This window comes from Dermacentor silvarum, chromosome 5, assembly GCF_013339745.2.
Source record: "Dermacentor silvarum isolate Dsil-2018 chromosome 5, BIME_Dsil_1.4, whole genome shotgun sequence".
NCBI classification, from domain to species: domain Eukaryota; kingdom Metazoa; phylum Arthropoda; class Arachnida; order Ixodida; family Ixodidae; genus Dermacentor; species Dermacentor silvarum.
The window spans coordinates 171,632,200-171,641,164 of NC_051158.1; positions in this window are offsets into that span (position 1 = coordinate 171,632,200).

An 8,965-nucleotide genomic window follows, 5' to 3' on the forward strand; every position below is an offset into this window, starting at 1 on the left:
CCATTCTACGGGGGACCATGACCTACGTACACTGATACGCACGCTCATACGCGAAGAGTTACAATCGATGGGGTTAACCTCACCTTCGACGTATCCCAGCCAACCTTTTGGTGCGTCATTGCGTGACGTTATCAGGGAAGAACTGGCGTCCTTGACCTGCGCTGTGCCAGCACAAGCTCCTGTCCCTCACGCATTACCAACTACCGCACGACCGACATACGCGCAAGTTGCTGCCAAGCCTGTCGGCCACGTCACTTCTCCGTTGCCGCTAACAACTTACGCGTCGGTTGCTACTGCGCCCACGGTTCACTTCCCGTCATCACCGCCAGAGCCTTCATCGGCCCATCTGACCTCCCTGTCACACGGTACACCGAACACCCCCTACTACCCCCCTTGGCGTCCGTCTCGTCCTACGTGCTATTATTGTGGCTATCGCGGCCACATATCCCGCTTTTGCCGCAAGCGCCAGCAAGACGAGCGTCGGGGCTACGATATGTGTGAGCGCGATATTTACAGTGGGGCCTCTTACCAAGGGCGGCGTTACTCTTCACCTTCGCAGCGCTCTCCATCTCCGCCTGCATCACCTGATGCACGAGGCGCTTACCGTTCGGCCAGACGCCGTTCTCCATCACCCTACCGCCGCTCATCGTCACCACTTAGGCCTGCCTCCCTTACCTCTACCGTTCGCGCGGAAAACTAGGCGATGCAGTTTCCGGAGGAAAAACTGCATACACACACAAGACTGAAATTCCTCCAGCGCGCCCATCCAATATGATTCGCGTGTACGTTGAAGGGGTGCCCGTGGATGCTTTAGTGGATACTGGTGCGGCTTTGTCGGTTATGAATGTTCATTTGTGTTCCCGTCTGAAGAAAGTTATGACGCCTTACGATGGTCCCACGCTGGTTGCAGCCGAAGGGAACACTATTCGACCTGCTGCCTTCTGTACTGCGCGTGTACTTATCGATGACATTCTGCATCACATACAGTTTGCTGTGCTATACCCGTGCTCTCACCAGCTGATTTTGGGATGGGATTTTCTATCTTCTGCCTCTGCTGCTATTTGTTGTGGGCAGCGTGTGATACACCTTACCGACACCGAACAGTTGCTTGGCGAAGAAACACACACGCCACTTCACCTGACCGCTGCGGAAGATACGGAACTACTCCCAGGACAAATCCAACTAGTTACGCTCCTATCCGACGACATTGACCATGGTGACGTCTTGGTGTTCCCTTCTTCACGTTTCCTTACTAAAGGCATAACATTTACATCAGGAGTTGTTCGATTCCACAATGGATCTGCACTGGTCACTGCCACGAACGCAACTCCAGAAAAAATCCTCCTTCCGCAAGGCACAACCGTTGCATCCGTCGCCGATCTGGAGCCTGTCTGCGTCTTGCCACTTACACCAGTCTCTTCTGGGGACCCATCTTCTGGTGATTCTTCTTCGGCCGCCGCCCTTACAGCAGTCATCAGCACTGACTTGAAACCCGCGCAGACGCAACAGCTGCTGGCTTTGTTGAAAAAGCACGCCAATTCTTTCGACGTGTATTCGTCAACGTTGGGCCAAACAACCGTTGCAGAGCACCGCATTCTGACAGACAAAACATCTATCGTACGGCGCCGCCCATACCGTGTGTCTCTAGCCGAGCGGAAGATCATCGAAGACAACGTCGCAGACATGCTGGAACGCAAAGTAATTCGCCCCTCGGCTAGTTCTTGGTCGCCTCCTGTTGTCTTGGTCCGCAAAAAGGATGGCTCCGTGCGCTTTTGCGTCGATTACCGGGCGCTCAACAAGATAACTCGAAAAGACGTCTACTCTATGCCGCGCATTGATGACGCCCTTGATTCCCTCCAAGGTGCGGAATACTTTTCCAGCCTGGATCTGCGTTCCGGCTATTGGCAAATCCCCATGCACGAAGACGATAAAGAAAAAACGGCGTTCGCAACCCCCGATGGACTGTACGAGTTCAACGTAATGCCTTTCGGGCTCTGCAACGCGCCTGCGACTTTTGAGCGCATGATTGACACCGTGTTGCGTGGCCTGAAGTGGAAGACCTGCCTGTGTTATCTGGACGACATTGTCATTTTTTCATCCACATTTAATCAGCACCTACAACGCTTGGATGAAGTTTTGACGTGCCTCGCCCGCGCTGGTCTTCAGCTGAACGCCAAGAAATGCCGTTTCGCCAGCAAAGCCATTAAGATCCTGGGTCATGTCGTGAGCAGGGATGGCATTCAGCCGGACCCTGATAAGACTGCTGCAGTTCTTCGCTTTCCTCGTCCTGACAGACCCAAAGACTTGCGCAGTTTCCTTGGCCTCGCCTCTTATTTCCGTCGCTTTATTCAGAACTTTGCCTCCATCGCAGCTCCATTACACAAGCTACTAGCTTCCGGTGTACCCTTTCTGTGGTCCCAGGAATGCGAATTGGCGTTTGCACGCTTGAAGGACGCCCTCACCTCTGCACCTGTGCTTTGCCATTTTGATGAGGCCGCACCGACTCTCCTACACACAGACGCTAGCGGCCGCGGTATAGGTGCTGTTCTTCTGCAACGCGACAACTCTTCGCGAGAGAGAGTCATTGCATACGCCAGCCGTGTACTGAGCGCTTCCGAAAAGAACTATACGATCACTGAGCAAGAGTGCCTGGCTATTGTTTGGTCGATACAGAAGTTTCGCCCTTATCTCCACGGCCGCCATTTCACTACCGTTACGGACCACCACGCTTTATGCTGGCTTTCCACGCTCAAGAACTTGTCTGGACGCCTGAGTCGCTGGATTTTACGCCTCCAAGAGTATGATTTCGAAATCATATACAAGTCCGGGAAGAAACACCAAGACGCCGACGCTCTTTCTCGCTGCCCGCTTCCTACGGCCCCGCTCGACGCCTCTGCAATCGCTTCGCACGTCACCAGTTCGACCGACACTGCTACGGTTTCCTCCCTGGCCTCTATGTACCAACTGCCTTTCGACGATGATCAGCCACTCGCCTCTCGTCAGCTGGCTGACCCGTACTGTCAACGCTTCATTGATCACCTCTCTGGGGCTTCTCGTCCACCTAACGCGCGCCTCCGTCGACAGCTCGCGCACTTTAAGCTGGACGATGGCGTGCTGTATCGCCGTATTTACCATCCTGACGGGCAACGCTGGGTGCCAGTTCTACCACGCTCTCTACGACTTCGTGTCCTCAACGCCTTTCACGATGATTTGACAGCTGGCCACCTTGGGTTCCATAAAACATATGACCGCATTCGAAGTCGTTTCTATTGGCCTGGCTAGCGTCGCCAGATACGTCGGTTCCTGCTCTCCCTGCCAGCGTCGCAAGCTCCCAACATCTGCTCCTGTCGGCCAATTACAGCCGCTTCCGTGCCCTGCAGCCCCGTTCGAGGTTATTGGGATCGACCTTTACGGGCCCCTTCCGGTCACTACTGCTGGCAATCGATGGATAGTGACTGCCGTCGACCATCTGACGCGCTACGCTGAGACAGCTTCTGTGCTTACTGGTTCTGCTTCGGAAGTTGCTCACTTCGTTCTTGAAGCCATTATTCTACGCCATGGTGCTCCTCGTGTACTGCTCAGTGACCGTGGAAAGGCGTTCCTTTCCCAACTGCTAAACGAAGTTCTTCGAGCCTCCGGCACAGCCCACAAGACAACTTCTAGCTATCACCCCCAGACTAACGGCCTGACCGAGCGGTTTCATCGCACCCTTGCCGACATGATCGCCGCTTATATTCAACCAGACCACAAAAACTGGGATGTTCTTTTACCATTCGTCACTTTCGCCTATAACACGGCCGTGCAGCGCACAACTGGCTACTCGCCATTTTACCTCGTTTATGGACGCTCCCCTACTTTCTTTCTCGACGTTTCAATCTTCAAGTACAAGGCTAATACATCTCTATCATCGTGCGAAGAGTACATTTCCCGACTCGACCACTGTCGCCATCTTGCTCGCCTGAACACAGAGGCCAGACAACAAGACCGGAAAAATATTTACGACGAATGCCATCGCGTTGTATCTTTTCGACCTGGTGACGAGGTCCTGCTCCTGACTCCTGTTCGCACCCCTGGTTTATGCGAAAAATTCCAGCCACGGTTTATCGGGCCATACATAGTCCTTGGACAGACTTCGCCTGTCAACTATCGCGTTACTCCTCTTGACGCCCCCACAGACCGCCGTTGCCGCAATACCGAGGCTGTCCACGTCTCCCGCATGAAGCCCTTCACGCGGCGTGCCTCGACACCTTGACGGCCGGCCAGGATGGCCGCTTTCACGTCGGGGTGAAATTAGTGTGGGCGTTTATTACGCACATCTTCCTCATCTGTATGCTATCATCATCATCCTCGCACTTTTACCTATCCTCCTCTTCGCCTGTATATGTGTTCATCATCATCGCCTGTGTGCTGCGCTGGTTCGCTGACGAGCTCCCGGGCCTAATAAACGTCGTTCCAACCGAGACGTCACAGGATGTTTATCCCCTGCCTCGCATTGACGACGCTCTTGACTGCCTTCACGGATCCCAATACTTTTCATCAATTGACCTCCGCTCCGGCTATTGGCAGATTAGCGCCGACGAGATGGACCGCGAGAAAACCGCCTTCGTCACACCGGACGGTCTGTACCAATTTAAAGTCATGCCCTTTGGATTATGCAATGCGCCAGCTACATTCGAGCGCATGATGGACTCTCTGCTGCGCGGCTTGAAGTGGTCTACATGCCTCTGTTACCTCGACGATGTGATTGTGTTTTCGTCGAACTTTGAGAGCCACCTGAGGCGCCTCACGACCATAATCTCCGTGTTTCGCAGGCCTGGCCTTCAGCTAAATTCCTCCAAGTGCCATTTCGGTCGCCGTGAAATTACCATGCTCGGCCATCTCGTAAACGCCGCCGGAATCCAACCTGATCCACAGAAAGTCCACGCTGTGCGCAATTTTCCTGTACCTTGTTCAACAAACGATGTCCGTAGTTTTCTGGGCTTATGCTCTTATTTCCGGCGATTTGTGAAACAATTTGCCGACATCGCTCGCCCTCTCACTGACCTTCTTAAGAAAGATGCCTCTTTCTCTTGGGGACCACTGCAGGAGCAAGCCTTCTCTACCCTGATCGAGCTGCTTACAACCTCCCCGATTCTGTCACACTTTGACCCTTCTGCGCCTACTGAAGTACGAACTGACGCGAGTGGTTATGGCATCGGCGCTGTCCTCGCTCAACGTCAACAGGGCCACGACCGTGTCATCGCTTACGCCAGCCGCCTTCTTTCCACGCCCGAGCGAAATTACTCCATCACTGAAAGGGAATGCCTCGCGCTCGTATGGGCGGTCGCGAAATTTCGGCCGTACCTTTTCGGTCGGAGCTTCTGCGTCGTAACCGATCATCACGCCCTCTGCTGGCTCTCCTCTTTGAAGGACCCAACTGGACGACTTGCACGTTGGGCATTGCGTCTACAAGAATATACATTTTCTATTACGTATAAGTCAGGGCGCCTGCATAAAGACGCTGACTGCCTGTCCCGCAATCCCGTGGATCAACCGGACGATACCGATGCAGACTCGGACATCAGTATTCTGTCTCTCTCCGGCTTTCTCCATATTGGCGACGAGCAACGCCAAGATCCTGTTCTTCGAACACTTATGGAACGCCTAAGCTCCTCGCCTAATGACCCGTCTCTGCGGATGTTCACCTTGCGCGATGGAACTTTATACCGTCGTAGTGTTCGTCCTGATGGCCCGGAGCTGCTCCTAGTCGTTCCAAAGCACCTTCGACTGGCCGTGCTCCAGCAACTTCACGACGCTCCTACTGCTGGACATCTGGGCACCACTCGTACTTACGACCGCCTGCGGCGCCGCTTCTTCTGGCCCGGCATTTATCGCTCTGTGCGCCGTTATGTCACTTCTTGCGACCTGTGTCAGCGCCGCAAGACGCCTGCTATGCCTCCTGCTGGTTTGCTTCAACCAATTGCTATCCCTACAGAGCCCTTCTTCCGTGTGGGCCTCGACCTCCTTGGCCCCTTTCCTATTTCTATGAAAGGAAACAAAGGGATTGCTGTAGCAACAGATTATGCCACGAGATATGCCATTACACGAGCGATGCCAACCAGCTGCGCTACAGATGTCGCCGACTTCCTACTATACGACGTCATCCTGCACCACGGCGCCCCTCGCCAGTTACTCACGGATCGCGGCCGCTACTTTCTCTCGAAGGTCGTCGATGATCTGCTCCGCTCCTGTTCTACAGAACACCAGCTCGCTACCGCATACCACCCTCAAACGAACGGCCTCACCGAACGACTCAACCGCACACTAACCGAAATGCTGGCCCTGTACGTTTCCGACGATCACCGCGACTGGGACGTCGCTTTACCGTACATCACTTTCGCATACAACTCGTCCCGTCACGATACTGCCGGATTCTCCCCATTTTACCTTTTGTATGGCCGCAACCCCACCTTGCCCTTCGACACGTTGCTATCTTCCGCAGTAGAATCACCCAGCACTGGTTACGCTCGCGATGCTATTGCCTTAGCCGCCCAGGCCCGAGAGGTCGCGCGTCATCGCCTCACAGTCTCGCAAGCTTCTCAAAAACGACGCTACGACCTTCGGCACCGAGACCACCATTTTTCACCTGGTTCCCTTGTCCTTCTCTGGACGCCTTCACGTCGAGTCGGCTTGTCGGAAAAACTCCTTTCCCGTTATTCTGGTCCATACCAGATCTTACGCCAACTGTCCGACGTGACATACGAGATCGCCCCAGTCGGTCAGCCTTCAGTGTCTCTCAATGTCACCAGCGATGTTGTTCACGTCGCCAGGCTCAAGCCCTATGTCTCCCCATTAAGCGACGCTCCATAACCTGCACCGGGACGGAGCTAACCCCACCGGGAGGGTGATGTTACGGTGAAGGGAAAGAAGGTGACGCGAACGAGAGGAAGACGAAGTCTCTGGCCGTTGCCTGAACGCCATATTTCTTCGCTTGTAAATATACATCCTTCTACACTCGTGGGCCTGCTTTCTTCCTGCAACAATATATATATATATATATATATATATATATATATATATATATATATATATTTGCACCGGGTGAAAGTTGCCAGACACCAAGTTTGAAACTTGACGTTCGCTTCAATAGAAAAGAGCACGAAGAACCACGACGCCCGGTTATCATTGTCTACCTGCTAACCAGGAAGAAAAATTGGCTCCCTTTACTGTAGCGCAAGTAATCAAGTCCTGACAGTGACATGTTCCCTTGTTCCCTATTGTGTATCCAGGAGACGGGGTGAAGGCGAGGGACACGCACCCCCACCCCACTTTACACGGAAAGTATTCCTGGCTGCTGAAATCTATTGCAGCTCGCCCAGCGTCCTTCGACGCTTTTTTTTTTTTTTTTTTGTAAGTAGTTGGGAGTCGTTAACTTCGTCACTGCTCGCTCCTGGTGAAATTGCTCCCTACGTTGGGGCAGCGGCAGTGCTCAGCTACTCCTTCGCGATTGGCCACGTCAAACTTGAAACGCAAAAGTCACGTGACTTGTCTGTAGCGCATGACATACAGTCGACAGTTGTCCATTCGTCATCTTCACTGTGGTGCCTAGACATCGAATTGCCTCACCGTCGATAGCTGGGATGAATCCGCACCGCTCCTCTAAACGTGCCCGCGCTAATTCCAGCTCGGAGTCCGAAGAAAACTGCCCTAGGAGAAGGCGGAATGCGGTTCCACACCAACGGTAAGTGCAAATGCATTTTTCATATGTACAATGTAAGCTGCATTATGCGTTACCGTAGCTCAGGAAAGCAGAGCAAAAGAAAGAAAAACGTGGCTCCGGCCTTGTTCAAACTTTTGTGTCTTTGTTCCCCGCGAGAAAAGAAAATATACTTCGGTGTGCCGAAATATGTACGACATCCTTTGTATTTAATAACGCCTTTAAAATGTATTTATTAGCAGTTGCGCTGACCGGTATCCGTACTGAATGCAGCGTTTACGCGAACCAAGTGCGTGTTCTCATTGAATATTATTATAATTGATTCAACGCACACAGGTGTCAGCAGCTGCTCTGATCTGCTGATAATCGGAGAGGTTCACATAAACATGCTGTAATGAGCATGCATACTGCGTGACCAACGAAAAGTACGATGATTAGACATACGAAAAAGCAGTGACAACCTGCACGTTTTATACAGAAGTAGCTGTGAGTTGAAGGATACCGACTCGGTGAGGATGTCGTTCAGTTTGAATAGTCAGTCTCCCTCCAAAGCATTCTTTCGGTTTAGTTGGCATCTCATACTGGCAACCTGAAGAGCGCTAGACAAGGACAGACACCGAAGCGAAAACACGTGGCGCTCACTTCCAAGTGGATATTTTGGAAAAAGCTCATGTCTCGTAATGTAAATGATGGCATGAGTGGTTGACATTTTTATTAAGCCTGTTCCTCGTGAGATAGCGACAGTGACCCTTTCTTTTCACACCTGTTTCCGATTGCGATGAATGTGTGCCTTGGTTACTGCTGTGGTTCTATTCCGATTGGGTGACCACGCATTTGACGTCATCCGTGTTCAGAGCTAGCGTCACCGTCGATTGCCGCCATATTACCGGTCGCGGCTCCATGCTGTCGCTTATAAACTGCTGTGAAAACACGCCTGCTGTCTTTGCAAAGGGTCACAGGTTAGTTTAGCTTTTCTCGAGTACGAGAGAAAAGACAATACTTTAAACGTGGCTTACCAACAACTGGATTGTATTGAACAGAACTGTGACGTGTATCTCAGTGGGAAGAAAGGCAAATGTTTAGATAACAGAAAAATGAACATGCCGATTCAAATGGCATTCCTATACGTGAGAAAAATATTGTCCGTTTCGTTTTTTTTTTTTTTTGATAACGTGCTTGATGTCATGTTAACGCTATTCTTTGCATCGCTGTATATCTTGAGCTTCGGTTCAATAACATTCATTTGATTTTAAACAGTGGAGTTTTCTT